Genomic DNA, 16997 nt, shown 5'->3' on the forward strand with positions numbered 1-16997 from the left:
ATTTTAAATTTTATTTTTTTCTGTTAGGAAGTTTCCCATTTTTTTTAGGATTTAATTACATTAAATAATAATACTAAAAATTATATATATATATATATATATATATATATACGTGCTTACATAATAATATAGACATACTTATCTATCTACCTACCTTCATACATACATACATACCTAGCCACCTACCTACATACATACGCAGATATATGTACAGAAACAGAAAATTCCATCAAAATGTTTCAATTAATTTTTCCATGGAGATTTAAAGCTCTGAATTTTAAATAAATGTTATTTTTATCACATTTCATTTTAACTCATAACGTCTTCAAACTAGGTTTGAAATACGCTCATAGAAATCCTGAGAGTTTTATTTTTGCTGAGACTTTGTGTAATCAATATAAAATTGATTTTTCATCAATTTTAAATAAGAGCGGGTCAGGAACTGCGATTCTTAGAGAGATTTACTTTTCTTCTTGAGAGGATTTTCAGATTTTATGTCTTGCTTATCTTCGGTGTTGGTAATTACGTCTTCCATAATATCGCTTTCGTTTATTGATTCCCATTTTTTCCCCCTCAAATATTGATGAATTTTGTTCTCGAATGGCAAAATGAAGCTTTCTTTTTGACATTTCCACTTTCTTGTCCTTTCGATATCATTAGGTTTTTGTCTTTATATATCAATCACTGATACGCATTCTTTTCAAATCTATTTTAACTTCTTTCAGAACTTGTAAATGAAGTTTTGTATTCGAAATATATTTGAATTTCAGAATTTAAATTTAAATTAAACTCAAAATCTATTTGAAATAGTATTACATTTTTAAGGTTACAATATATAAGAAATAAGTAGCGATCTGAGGAGCAGCATAAGGTTTAGGCACATAGTAAAACGGTTAGGTAATACAATCTCATGACAGGTTTAAAAAATTCCGAAAGGGAAAGAGAAATAACATTAAACTTTCTAAAAAGAAACATCATCCTTTTAAGATATTTTAGGCCTCTGTGGAAAAGACAAAGAAATCTGCAAATCAGTTCAGATGCAACTAAATGTAATGTAAGTAACTATAATAAAGTATATTTTGTTAAAAAAAGGCCCAAGGTAAAAACTGTTTTATTATTACATATCACTTTAACCTCATAAAATGCTTTCAGTTCGAAAGATGTTGAATTCTTCTGAATTAAGAACATGCTAAATATTTTGTTCTAAAATATGTATTACATAATTTATTTTAGAAAACTCTTTTAGAACTCTATGCCATATCAGCAAAGCGCAAATATATTAAGAAAGAATTTTTGTGTATCTACATCAAAAAATAAAAGTAAAGAAATAAAATTTGTTGTCATAAAATGTGAACAAAATTTAATGATACAGTGGTTTTGAAACGAATACATATTTGGCGGGTTAATTTCAACTATTTAGCTTACAAAATGCTTTCTTCCACAGTGTCAAGGAATTTCATTCATTCACGTTACCTGTAAATTAAATTACTGCAACAAAGAAGCTTTTGTTTACATTTTTGACTGTCTTACTTAATCAATTTGCATTTATTGTAACACAATTTGAAACTGAAATCTAAATACAATAAAATCAGTAACCGTATTCTATTTTGCTTTGCCTAAACTCGACGGCATCTTTGCGCTTTGTTTAATGAATAACTTCCATTGTCTTTTCTAATTGAAAATACTTGAACGAAAATTTTGGTTAAATCCTTTTCTTTTCTTTTTAAGAGATTTAAAATTTTTATTATCTACTATGCTTTCATATTTCATCGATAACACTTCAGATTCAGTGTCCTGAAGATAGTTTATCTGAATGAAATAGTTGAAAAATTAATAAATTTATGAATCGTTATTTAATTTTACTTAGCCACTCTTTGGTGTACATTAATAAACTAATGCGTTTAAATATTTATATTTTTGTATAAAGATAAACTATTTACTTTCCTCTCTGTATGATGTTGGATGGAAAGTACTAAACGCAATTCATTGTTTGTTAGTATTTAAACCATGCGGCAAAGTACTTAAAGGGAAGCTGCATTTCTAAAGGATGTTGGATAGAATTCACAATAAATATAATTTATCATTATTATCTGATGTACACGTAATATTAAAAAATTGTTACTGTGGTTATGCGTGCATTTTTTCATTGTGTCCAATATAAATTTATAAAATTATTATCTATCTATATAGATACTAAATAGATAGATATAGAAATTTAAAATTAAATTAATAAATTATTAAAATCTCACTGTGCACGAATTTAATTAAATACTCAAGAGATAATAATTAAATCAAGAAATGAAAGTGATGAAATTATTATTCTGAAATGTTATTATGAAAGGATTAGTATATGATAAGATGAAATTATTATGAAAGGATAATTAAAGGATTTACTTAAACCAATGCTGGAGGTATTTACTGGATGCGTAACAATTATAAATATATCTGTAAAACCTTTTGAACCACCTCTCTGTCTCTGTTAATAACAAATAGTCAAATCGATTCTAGGGTAAAGATATGCCAAACAGACGAAGGTTTTTTTTTTTTTTTTTTTTTGTAATTCACATTTTTTTAACTACTTCCAATTTCCCATATTATTCAAAGTTCCTTTTCACATATACTTATTTATTTCACATAAAAATTAATTTAAATGCACTGTAAAAATTAATTTCCCTCTGATTTAAATTAATCAAAACAATTTTTAATTACATTTATTTCCAAACCTTACACACTATTTAAAAATATTTTTAAAATTAATTATTTTCTTGGTTAAATTTAATATTACCAAATTAATTGCAGTTAAAATTTAACATTTAATTTACTTTTTATGCAAGTTCTAGATTTATGCGTTAAATAATTTCTTGCGTTTTAATTTTCCCTTTAACAAAACTTTCTCCAACTCAATTGTCTGTTTCTTTTAAACAAAGTTCTCGATCGTTACACGAAAAGAAGCTATGCTTCATACCGACTGTATTTTCTTTTTCAAATTCCATTCAAATTAACTCAAATTAATTAAATCAGTTGTACTTAATTTTTACCATTTATACTCATATTGCCCTTTTAATATGAATTTTAATTATTATTGCTTTTACATTTTAGGCTATAAGCCTTCCAGTTTCATATGCCTACGGTGTTCACAAACCTTCAGAAAGATTTAGGAGGCTTTTATTTAATGTATAAAATATACAGAGCAATTTTTCCCTTTGCAGATTTTCTCTTGTCACCAATAATTTAACTTTAGAAATATTATAAAGAGTACGTATCTTTTGCGGATATTCATTTGGAGTTATCTTTCTATGTATAAATAACGATTGAATGTTTTCCTTTTCCGATTAGTAATGCTGCTTACTTTGCACATAGAAATTTTAATACCATGCATTTCACAACCTTTTTGAAGTATAGTAATAGGAATATCTCTCTTCGGAAAGCATAAAAACATTTCCTTCAATCCTCAGCTTGTTTACATGCGATATTTTGAAATACATTTAAAACTAGCAGACGATGTTTCCCATTTGATATAATAAGTTACTGCTGAAACTTTTTATACCGTAAACATTCTCTGTGGGTATTTCCGTTTTTCGTGTTTCCTCAATTAGGAAATTTAGATATTTTTGGTTAATTTATTCTAACAAATTTAGTTTATTCAATAGTTTGACCGAAATGATTTTGTCTTTGTTATAATATAGTTGCTTTTGTTTTGAAAAGTGTTTTTAAGCAATTTTGCTTTTTCTTTCGTTCCAAATGTAGTTAATTTTTATTTAGCACATTGCTTTTGATTTATCCAATGGATATTCTCGTTTTCATTTCTTATTAAAGAATTCTTTCTAGAATCTTTCAATAATTTTTTATTTTTATTTTAGGGTCCCGTCGGAGCAGGTTATATGTTGATAACGAATTAAAATTATTAAATAAAATTAATTAAAGTCAAAATAATTTTCACTTTTTCCATTTTTGAAGGGTTTTAATATAATATTTATTTTTTATAAAACTATTTTTTTTAATTTACAACTATCTTTTAAATATATTTTCAAGCCAAATAATTGCGATGGCTGAAAATGTGGCTGTGTTGAAAATTCTTCGGCTGCTCCTTGAAAAATGACCATCGAATTTTTAGCAATATTTTTGTTATAGTATTACAATTATTGCATTGTATTAATTATATTTCTTGATTTAATTACATCTCTTGATTAAATATATATATAAGATCGAAATACCATAAATATATTATATATTTTTTTAAACTTTTTTATTTCCTTTAAATTATATTAAAAATTTCCTCTTAATCTTACATAAATTTTATATAAATTTATTCTCATATAACTTTCATTTTATTTTAAAAGATTATTGTATTTGATTACTTCTCTTTTACATTTAATCTAGGTTTAACGAAGAACAAGGGTTTATTGATCATTCTTACTTCTGTTCCTAGAAAAAAACCAAAAGATTATTAAAATTTAATATATTTTATTTGCTGTTTGCTTTTGCATTTCATTACACGGATTTCAAGATTGTTTGTTAAGTTTTTCTTTCATATTTTCTTAATTTCTGCCTTTCTCTTAGATAGTTTAGTAATTTTGTTGATATGCATCCAATTTATTTTATGTCCTTCTTGTTTTGTTAGTTCATTTCGCATAACTTTGAGTGATATTAATAGCATTTACTTAATAAAGTATTCTTCAGGTTTTGATCTTTCTGTATATATATATATATATATATATAATTCGCATAATACACATAATAAAATTTAGTGAAAAAAGTAAATATGATGATTCAGAAATCTGATTGCATTAGTCAGAAAACAAACGATTCTAATAGAAGTGTATTTTTCGTGAGTCTTTTATCTTATAAGTTACTTTTCGCAGCGTTTTATAAAATAACCAGACGCATGATATAGGCTGTTTGGTGAAAACCCGTTTTGTATCGCGAACAAAGCATTTTTCACTTCCATCTCAAAAGTACCTCTTTTCTCTTGCCTTCTTAATATTGAAATTATACCTAGAAATCACATAGCATTTCGTTTAGATTATTTGCAGGATACTGTTAACTGGTTAATTTTGGGCAGCACTGCTAATGCAGCCGCAGCCGCATGGATATGGCATTTCTACGGCGTCATCATGCAACCTTGGACAAAATCATTGTCCTTTAGTCAATTATGGTGTTTTCTTCCTTATGGCTGTATTCAAATAGTTTTAGTATAATTTACTTTATAGGCACTCTTCACTGTTTGCAATATGTGTGCAGTGCTGACTTTCGTAACCACAGAATCTAATCTGTCAAATCATATTCTGTCAATCACTCGCGTGTTACTGAATTACTGAAATATAGTTAATTGTTTCCTCATCCTATGTACACCTTAGCCATCTCGGCTTTTTTCAGTTTAATGGATAATACAATCGGGCCTACCAGCAGCCGAGCGGTTAAGCCGCTGAACACTGGTTTGTTCGGTCTTTAAGAATGGACTCGCTGCTTGGGCGTTTTCGAGGATTTTCCCTATATGTAACGGGTATACGAGCCAGTTTCCTTTAGAAAGTCCTCGACGAAGGCATCCCTTCCCATAGGCGGATAGCCATCGAGTGATTTGCCATATTTAAACAAAGAAAAAGAAAATTATAATTCAGTCGAACCTTTGGCGGCAAGTTAATGAATTATTTTCCTAACCCGTCACGAAAACAAAAATTTAGCTACTTTATCTCGTTATAGCAAAATGCAAAAGGCCATGGTTGTCAGACTGTATATTCAAACACGTTGATGTGTAGCTTTGATAAAGTCCAATAAAGGACTGCGTGGCTAATATCGCTAAGAGAAACAGCTTACGTTTTAAAACCTTTCAGTCAGTCTTTGTAAAATTTGTTTTTAATAATTCATTCAAGATCTCGTAAAAAATATAACGGATGAGATAAAGCAACATTGAAGAATTTGAAATTATATAAAGGCATCTTCAATATTTGCTGCAATAATTAAACTCATAGAATTAAAGATGTATTAAGTCTTTAAGAATGCCTTGTAACTTAAACATTAAGGAAACACTTAGCATTTCCTTTTCAGTTGCTTCCGTAGAATGTTTCCATTTTCTAATAATTTATACATATCAGGTATATGTTATTCTTTAAAATAAATTTCCCGATCCGTAATAAAGTAACGTATTTCGCAATAAAATCACATAAATCACAAACTAATTTGGTTAGATAAAGAACTAGAATGATAGCATAGCACCCATGTGCTTTGCATATAGAAATAACTTTCAGCCTTCAGCTGAATACTTCATTATGGTATGATCAATACATAAAAAAACCAAATAAGTGAAAAACGAATTCTTATTTTATCTAATAGCATTTAACAAACGACTTTAATATAAGTTTGAATATTTCGTATTTATTCACAGGGTATATAAATGTAGAAATAAAAAGAACAAGAATTTTGGAAGTAAATATAAAGAAATTAATTGGAATTCTGTAAGTTTGAAATGAAATATAAAAAGTCATTTGATTTCTAGTAGTTTGGAACGAAACATTAAAAATTTATTTGAACTCTAGTAATCTATTTGTGCTCATAAATGTAATATTTTTATAATAATTCAAGTTATTTGAACGTCTCTGAAAGCTAAGCTAGATATAAGATACATCCCAAAATAACATTGTAGACAGTTTCTATTCTATTAATGTTTCAGCAAATAACGGCAATGTGTAATGAGTATTTGGATTTTATCATATTAAATATCAATGATCTCATTATTTTGACTACACATCGTATAAATTGTAAAAACACTCATTTAAAAACAAAATATTTCATTTTCAGTCTGTTCTATTATGTAAAAATAAAAGCTAAAAATTTCTATACAAATAAAGTAATATTTGCAATAAAGAAGTAAAAAGATCATAATAATTGGAGCTGAATGTGACAGGAAAATTATAAAAATATTCGTTATTTTTGTATCAAATATATCCCTGGAATATCTGATTCAAAAATGCTCAAAATAATACAGTAAAATATGAAAATATTTGTTATAAGAACATTAATATATTTGTTATATTATCATTCCCTGATTTCTTTAATGATACGCTCTATTCTTTTATTTTGTATTATTTATATTTTTTTTCTGTTGCTGATGAAACATTCGTAATACGATACTGTATATTTGAAGCAACTGATAAAAATAATGTCGCGTTAAATAAGTAATGAACGTATTCATCATTCCCTTTTTATATTTTAATTAGAAATTTCAAATGTTTTCTCGAGCATTTTATGCAAGGTAATCATCAACTCAACCAGATTTTCTCTGAACCATCTAAGGCGCAAGCATAAATTTCTTTTTATCTTTTCTTTGTTTGTTTTTGGTTTTCAAAAGGGAAGAAAAGGGAATTTAGCTTTGAATATTTTATGTAACTTTCAGATTCCATTATTTCTGTTCAAAAGAGAAGAAAAACATAAACAAATGAACCATTTTTAACAACTCATCGGTTTTATGCAGATCATAAAATTATGCAAAATTATGTTGCATTACATAATTTCTTGTGGGTTACAAGATGAGTTTAATAAAAGGAAAAAGTGAACCAAGTAAACAGGGAATAGAGTGTAAAAATTAATTTAAATTTTAAATCTGACATTTCTGTCATGGCATATGTATGTAATAATATATTTACGGATTTTTGTAAAAAAACATCAATTCTTTAAGAGATTTATATTTCCATTCTTAATTTCATTTCTTTTATTAAGAGTTGCATTTTTCATAACACTTTTTTCGTTCAAACCTAACTACGCTGATTCTCTCGGTATGTAATGTTTGCAACATATTTAAAATATTTTCAAGGAATTTGTCAAGAAGCACATTTCTTTTAGTCTTAAGTGTATGATTTGAGATATTTAATGTTTGCTATTGTAGATAATCAAGAAAAGTAATGCGTCAAGTGTTTTAAGATATCATAAACACAAAAATTAAATTTCTTCACGACAGGAAGTAACCCATTTATACTAAGCAGATAAGTTTCGAGACTTAATTTAAGTACGTAACTTAAGCATCAATTTTATGTACAGGAATTCAATTTGAGAAACAAAATCCGAGAAATTAATAAGTGAAAATGTTGCTTTTCTGTGAAAGATATTGTCAAATTGTTGTAATAGCTCTCAAGCTGCAACTACTACAATATTAAAAAATCACTTAAATCGTAACAACTCGTGCACACCCGCAAGCAGATTTGATCCATATGGTAGAAATTTGTGTCGTCAGGTGTATTGCCTTCCTGCTGATCACTCCGAAAATGCTATTATACTATTTTGATATTATTTAGGTGAATAATAAGAGAAACCATGCGTTTTAGGTGCAAGGTGCCTTGTACTTCCTTACAGTCTTCATCGAAGGTATTAATGTTGTCGTTTGCTACTCAAGTTTATCAATAATGCAAGTATTACCGTTTTCAAGAAGATCATACAATTCAGGTTCCCTTATATCTTGTTTTATAATATATATATACAATATATATTTCATATATACAATCAAGCGTACATAATTCCTGTAAATACTGTCTGAGAAAGAAACCACATAACAATGCTAAATAAGTAATTTTATTTTTAAACGAACGTTAAGTAAGTTTTAAAAAATTTTAACTTGATTAATGCCTAAATATAATGAAATGAAGTATTGAAGCCTGACTGCCTAAAAAATAAATTACTAAATAAATTACTAACTTACTTATTAATTAATTAAAAAATAAATTATATTACTAAATCTAAAACCATGAATTGCAACCTGAAAAATTCTGCATCTCTTAATTATGTTTTTCATTATTATCTTTCAAGCATTACCGGAACGTTCTTTATTTGGAAATGGAAGGAATAAAATAAATGAAATATTTCTTATTTCTTTTCATTAATGATACCTTTAACGAAGAATTATTGAAAACGGGAGAAATTCCGAATAAATAAGCGTTTAGTTTTAAAATAAAAATAAATGTTGTCTGATGAGAGGAATAAATCTGCTAAAGTGTGCAGATTTACCTGCTTTAACTAAATAATTACATTATAACGTTTTAAGATTTTAATTCTCAAGTAGAATTAACGAAAGATATTTAAACAAAAGCTTAGTCTAATTTAAATGTCAATGGTAATTTAAAAGTTGCGAATGTAAGAAGCTAAAGGGTTCAGGAGTTTTACTAGTACGTTGCTTAATTTCAGCAAAAGCTAGGTACAAAATGAACGTAATTGCTTAGATTTTTTTTTTCAGAAGCAAGTTCAAACATTTAAAAATATTAATTCAATTACTTTTAAAATTCCTAAGCAATAACATGATATTAGGTTCAAGCGTAATATATTATATAACACGGCATTAGGATAATTTAGATAATTTTGGAACATTAATTATTAAAATGCTTCGTCAAATGATATAGGTTCTTGACATCGGTTCCTTGGTGCTATTTTAATGAAATGTATTTTTATTAAATTTTATTTCACTGAGGTTAAATATAGGATCGTTATTTATCAGACATACCTAAACATAAAATTACATTAATTTGCGAATTTTGTATGCATATTCTAATTCCATTATTGTAAAACTGAATGTAATAAATTCGTAAAATTGAATATAATAATATACTATATTACTTTTAACTAACGCTAATATAATTATATTTTTATGTATTCTGTTACATTATTGAGATATATATACTACTTTAATGTAATAAAATACATTTCTCTTTGTGGTGAGTTGCATATAATGTAATGTCGGTAAGAGGATGTATTTTATAAAAATCACTTTTATAAACGTTTTCTAATTTAGTTATTAGATTTCCTTTATGGTGAAGACATGAGAAACGTGCAGCACCCTCGCCGCGACTCGAACCCTAGACCTTTCAAATACGCGCCGAGTATGCTTCCAATTACAACACGAAGGCATGTGGAAAGGGGGAGAAATACTTTATATACCACCCCCTTTTAAAGGGCGACTGTGTATTACGGGACACAGTCGTCAAATCCTGGGATTGACGAATTTTCATCCACCACCTTTTAGTTCGGGCGCCACTTGTAGAGTCATTAGGTTATTTTAAAGCGGGAGAAGTGAAAAATTCGCAGTGCTCTCGCCGGGACTCGAACCCTGGACATCTCGAATATACGTCGAGCATGCTTCCAATTACACTACAAAAGCATGCGGAAAGGACAGAAAAAATACCTTATAATAGAAAAAAGTTTAAAGAATGTATCCGTAAACAAACAGATAAAATAAAATCTTAATATTTTATATTTAATATGCTATTTAACATGACTGTGCGAAGACTAGCATTATTATTATTTTTTTTTTCATTAATGGCTTTCAAAATCGTAACTCTAAGTTAAAAAGTTTAGTTATAGTTAAAGTAAGTTCTACTTGATACCATCTTCAAATACTTTCTATTTCCCTTGAGGCACGAATGCCCAATCGACACACTTGAGCTCATGTAGTTATAGCCTTCGCCGGAAAACCAAAAATTGCATAAACTTCATAAAAGTTTGAGTGAATGAGTGAGTGGTCTTGAGTTTGAAAGCTACTGTATACGACTGTTTATTTAAATGAACCAGAGCCTTCATAAAGGCCAAAAGTAATTAAAGACTAATATTTCTAAGAATGAAGACACTGAAATGCAAACTGATATTAAACCAGTCTCAATTTAAGAGCAAAATTTTAATTTAGTATGCAACTCTAGAAAAAGTCAGCAAAAAATATGCGGCATCAATTTTTGCATCAAAAGATTTTGAGAGAAAATTTCTTAAGATTTCAAAAAGCACCAAACGGATTTTATTACTCTAGGTACTTTCGCTCTTTTCAGTAACCATAGGAACTGCCGGCAGACATCCAGATGGAATGCCTATAAATGTAAGCAACTAACTAAATATGTGCAAAACGTTCAAAACATTTACATAATTGAACTTTTATTAATCTATAGCTACATAAACTTTCATTTCATTAAAGAGGGTGATTGTCCGGCGAAGTTGTAGAATCATTAGGTTATTTTGAAGCAGGAATTATGAAAAGTTACCAATGCCCAGGATTCAAACCTGGATCTCTAGAACAGATGCCGAGTATGCTAACCGTTTCACCACGAAGGCATGCTGGAAGAAGATAGAAAATATCTTATAAAGTGTCCTTCTGGAATTATGTACATTTCCAAACAATGTGTTTTCCGTAAAACAAAAATTTGAAGACCACTGTTATTAAATTTGAAAAACATAAAATAATAAAATTAATATGCATGCCATGATACTCAGGAAGATGCTAAATATATACATTTAAACTACCATATTAATCTGTTTTCTAATAATTGTGTCTTCCACTGAAAAGTAAGTGGAACGTTATCAGACGTAATGGTAATGTAGGCTGTAATTCTAATCGTTACTAGATGTTAAATTCTGCATGAGGACTTAGGCATACTGTACTCGGAAGGTGCGTTCCTTCTGAAAATCCTTATTAAATCATGCGAGTCAGAAGCATCAAAGAGTCGGTCATACCAGGCTTAAAGTAACAAATTAAGATTTCAAACTTATCTGTTAATTCTAATTCATTTGCATCAGAAAGGAAATCATCTGGGCTAACAATCTTTCTTTTATAACATCTGGCAACGAAAACGCATGGCGATATTTCAATATGTTATACAAAGAAGACTGTAAATATCTTCCATTTAGCGGATTTATTTTAATTGTATGAATACGTTATCTGTGTGGCATATTTGATTTATCGCGAAAATATGTTAATTTAGGCAATGCTCGATACTTAAATTTGGATTTCAGAAAAAGGGGAATAATGATTTTAAGAAATATTTCCAACCCTGCCATTTATCAATGCGTTAAAATTGAAATCAATTTTTGTAACACTGTTATCTTATTTTAAGACTAAATGCACTGTAAAGTTAGCAGTAAGTTTTGCACTACTATACTCTGGACAAAATAACATAAACCAATGAATTTGCATTCATCATCTTCTTTGCTTGAACTTGCTGTTTTTGCGTATTTGCTTCATTGTGATTATACTAAATGTAAATATTCAAATTTTGTTCCAACAGATAACCAATCCTATATTTATATTTGACAAATCTGTTATGACTCATGGGTTCTTTTGAATATTTATTGATTTTACCTTTACTGATGGAATTAGTTTAAATATAATTGCAGCTACAAACTATTTATTTATTACTTTTTTATTATTTGTTTCTTTATTTTTTTAGCTTGAGGCTCTTTTCATATTTTTTTGGTTATTTTGCTTGAGAATTACGACAATATGCTATAGTTTAGATTATGATACTTTTTGTATTAAACAGTTATTTCTATGCGTTCAAATTATTCTGCAAAATGATTTTCCATTCCATACCGTTTCACAATTAAAGGCCATATATTTCTGCACTCTTACGTAAACCGAATATTGAATGGCATTTCCTTAAAAGCGAAAATCCTCTTCCGTTCACTTTCAAGAGCAGAAGATATGTGTTAATATAGGTTTTTCATAAAACGAACGTTTATAAGACAGTTCTTAAGTATATAACACCTGTTTATAACACCTGTATAGTTCGTAAGGAAGAAAATACCTGTATTACAGTTCACTTGATGCTACAATAAGAATGAATGTTCACAAAATCAAAATGTCGTGGACTGGAGTACAACAAACAAATGTCCATGGACTTTTCTCCTCGATTCCATACCGCTATTGGTTGCCCCTATTGGTTGTTATGCAGTTATTGCCCCTATTGGTTGGTATAAGAAAAACTGATATTTTATGTTTTGTAGATCGAAGCCTCTGTAACTGTAATCACTGCACCCTTGCATAATTAATAGTTTACATAACGCATTTGACACTATTGCCTCTTACTTTGCACAGTATTGCGCTTTTAAACGTCAGATGCATATATTAAAACATTTTTTGATTATTTATTAACGCAGATCTGCATTAGTACATGGCAAGCTTTATTACACATCTATTTTAAGCTTTCAAATTATGCAAGTTAAAATTTACGTTTTCATTTTTACTTGAATGCTTTGGTTGTCTTAACTAGCATTATAAATTTTAAAGTGAGATAATTTTTGGGATGTTAGTAAAACATCACTTTGTTTCATCACTTTCATCATGTTTTCAGTTTTGCAGCCTTATTCACTTATTGTCACATTCGTTCATTTAAAATGTTAATACTTATTTGTTTTTCTGCACAAATTTGCTAGTGGCAATGAATACAGGTGAATGAAAGTGATTATTTGCACGTAAATAATGAATTACAGAGCAACAAATATATGGGCAAATGTTTTGACTAAATTTAGGAAGCTAAGGATTCTAAAATATGCATATTATATACATTACCGTATATTTTATTATTATTGATTTTATACTGAATATTTCTGAACTGACTATAAAAAAATAAGAAAGAATAAAAAAAACTGCAAATGTGTGGAAAATTAATGCTACTTATAGTTATTAATAGAATTTAAATATCCTACTGAAATATTATATATCTTACATGTTTCGTCATAATTAACAAATAGATATCCAAATGATTAACTTCATACTATATATGACAACGTTAACACTTTCAGAAAACGAATAAACTGAAACGAAGCAAGATTTAAAGATTTAACTTTTACTAAATAATACAGCATTCACAAAGGTGAAGAAAAGTAATTTCACATTACTTTCTCTTTAGATCCTGGAAACTGTGAAATGAAATTGATCATTTCAAGTTATACGAATTTGGAACGTTTTTCTCTAAACTTGTGTATTTCCCATTCTGTGACTTAACCTTTCCAGCAAATCTACCCAATCGTTTTTCATCTTTCTTACTTTCCGTATTTCCACAATTGCTAGTAAACATATAATTGATGGTTACAAAATGTACGATCACTAATTCCTGATCCATGTTAAATGATGAATCTTTAACAATTTCAGCTTCCAAGAGAAGCCAACATTTTCCCGACTTTGCAATTATATACAGTATCAACACAAATAATCAAATAAATTATTTTAGGAAAATTCCTGAACAATATCAATAACAGAATGCAAAATTTACTTTGGATAATGCAAACAAGAGAGATTAATGCAAACTAAGAAAGCTTTATCTGCTAACTATAATGACCAACTTTGATTCGCTAAGAATACAGGACGTGGACATTTTTCTACTAAAGACCAAAGAATAATGGCAATAGATTCGAGGAAAAGGTAACATGATTTGACACGTGTCAAATTCAACTATTGTAAAGATAAGGATTTTAAAATGTCTTTCTATCTTAGAATCTGATCGTTCATTAAACTGATGGTCTTAAGGCTCAACAAATATACTCGGGAATTAATTTTACATGCTGTACAAATAAAAACTGTCCAAATTTACCATTTCATTTATATACTTGCAAAAACTAAATCAGGTTTAGCATATCCACCAAGCTGTTGCGTACTTCGTAGTCATCAAAGTGATTTTAAGCAAATCCTTACATGTTATAAAACTTAAAATAGTCAGTGTGTTCAAGTTTTTATGCAATCCTATAACTGGAACATTATTAATTTTGAGTATATAAATTTCGCATGCCTTCGATTTGTAATCGGAAGCACACTCGATTCGTATTCACTTGGTCTGGAGTTCGAATCCTGGCGAGAGTACTGCGGATTTCTTCAGTTTCCTCACATGGAAAAATTCCAATGACCCTGCAAATCTTAAAACACTGTAATTCAGAAATTTGTTTCCGCGCTTTCATCATTTGCTCCAGAATTAACGGTTTTTATAATTTTCTTATATTTGAGAGTTTCAAGAGTTTAAATATATATCTGTTCTAAGATCACTTTGTTATAGCAGAAAGAAATGAGAAATTTTTCTTTAACACAATACCTAATCGCTTTCTCAGTGATAAGTAGCATTTCATTAACTGCTATTGAATTATTACACGATTTGTAAGAAAATAAAACAATTCCTTTATCTCGAACAATCTGTTCTTCCGTAAGATGTTGAATCTAGAAGTAAATACTAAGTAAGCATTATATTGAAACAAAAGCATTGTGATAAATTCAGATATTCTCAGATGAGAGTAATCTTGTTTGTGACAGTAATTTAATTTGCTTGTGGCCATTATATTTAAATACATTGCAGAAAAAGAGTGCATTCCTTCAGAAAAAGAGTGCATTAACTAAGTTATTGATTTAAATCCAGTATATGAATGCTTATATAAAATATTCCATAAACGTAATGAAAAATCCATAACATAAAAAGACTTAGTATGATGAAATTAATTATTAACGATAAACTAAATTTGTTGATATAATTTATCCAAAAGAATAAATAATATGCAGATGGTTTTACAAAAATTTCAAGTTCTAATATACGTCAATTTTTTTTATTGTCACCGGTAGTAAAACTCGATCTACTTTCTGGAGGACATTTTGTTTCAAAAGCATTCTTTTTGTTTAACTGTCACTTCTTTAATAGGTATTATTGAGATAACCTAATCAAACGTTTAGATTCCTACCACTAATAATAAATTAGAGTTACGCTCTGATTCTTCGTTTTATGTCATAAATGTGAAACCTGTACGTCTGAAAGAAGTAGTTTATTAATAGTAATAGAGTAATAGTATATTGAACTCGATCATCGAAGTTATTGATTTGAAAAAAAATAAATCCCAAGTTTAAATAGCTAGTAGACGAAAATTAACTGTATGTAATGAAACTAAAAGTCATTGCAGGAACTAGAGATAAGTAGTTAAAACTATCAGAGTGTTCTGCAAAGCGAAATTTGACATAGTTATAAGCGACCCATCGATAGAAAATATGTTACGGACAAATTAATTTAGCATGTCGTAGATCTTTTATAAAACATCGCCAGACAAAAGTATGTTTGAGTATTTCGTAAAATAAATTTGACACATAAACGACTATAAGAGTTCTCTTCCAAAAGAATTTAAATAGATTAAGGGATCATTCAGATGACCGTTTAAATAACATAAGGCTTGATAAAATGAGAGATGGTACTCTTGGGATCAGACTACCTGTACATAAAATATTCAGAGGAAAGGGCATGATATAAGATCTTTAAAAGCAATAAAATAGACATGGCCCGGTGCCTTAAATAAATGTTCCCTGTAACAACAATATAAAATTGAAGATTTTTGTCTCTTACACAGTCTTTTCATGCAAGTTAACTATGATTCAGTCCCTATAGATAATGAAAATGATATTTCTATAAATAACATAGTTCTAAATAATTAAGAATAATTAGCCTGTTAACGACAGCTTGAAAGACTCAGCTTAAAAGACTATATTGTGAGGCATATCTTCATTAGACTCAAGTACTATCTCTAATTTTATCAAGCCTTAAATTATTTAATGTCCTAATATTTAAGACATAAGGCTTTCAAGTATATTCTACCTAACATTAAAAAGTTTGAAAATTAATATCATTTTACTTCTTTTGAAACCTGATGCCGTTCGAAGTGTAGTCGAAATTTATACGAATGGGAAGAACTCGAGTTGCGTTGGTTCTACTCGAGTGACACATTACCTTTCGTCGCTTCTTACAACTATCTTAAATAAGTTGTTGAGTACTGGTGGTATATCAAACCATTTATACTTTTCATTACATTTATAACTGAAATTAATTTAATTTATAGGGCTATATTTTAGTTCTTCAAGTATTCTTGTAATACGTAAAAGTGTACGAAGCACAGTGTAATGAAGTAGTAGTTCTAACTTTAAACAATAACCTTTGTTTTAACTATATAGGTTATGTTATTTAATTACGGCAAAGCCTCGAGGGCTATCTGCCTAAGGGTAGGGATGCCTTCGTGGAGGACTTTCTATGGGAAACTGGCTCGTATACACGTTACACATGCGGAAAACCACGAAAACACGCATCCAGCCAGCCCGTTCGCGGGATTCGAACCTCGGACCGAACTAGCAGTGTTCAGCGACTTTACCGCTCGGCCGCTGGTGGCCCTTTTAACTATATAGAGCGAAGCGGTAAGAAAAGCTGGTCTATATACAGGATATCATTGCGGAACATGCTCAATGCAAG

The 16997-nt window shown here is 28.8% G+C and overlaps 1 protein-coding gene and 1 non-coding gene across 4 annotated transcripts in view; both read right to left on the reverse strand.

Moving 5' to 3' along the window:
• LOC118184174 (neuroligin-4, X-linked-like) overlaps window positions 1–16997 on the reverse strand; it is a 314614-nt gene that overhangs the window by 86323 nt on the left and 211294 nt on the right. The window lies entirely within an intron of this gene.
• On the reverse strand, window positions 10063–10135 carry TRNAI-UAU (transfer RNA isoleucine (anticodon UAU)). The gene has a single exon. It is a non-coding gene; the product is annotated as a tRNA-Ile (tRNA).

Source organism: Stegodyphus dumicola, chromosome X2 (genome assembly GCF_044657685.1).
Source record: "Stegodyphus dumicola isolate Sdum_Otavi_A_Nest chromosome X2, ASM4465768v1".
NCBI lineage: Eukaryota > Metazoa > Arthropoda > Arachnida > Araneae > Eresidae > Stegodyphus > Stegodyphus dumicola.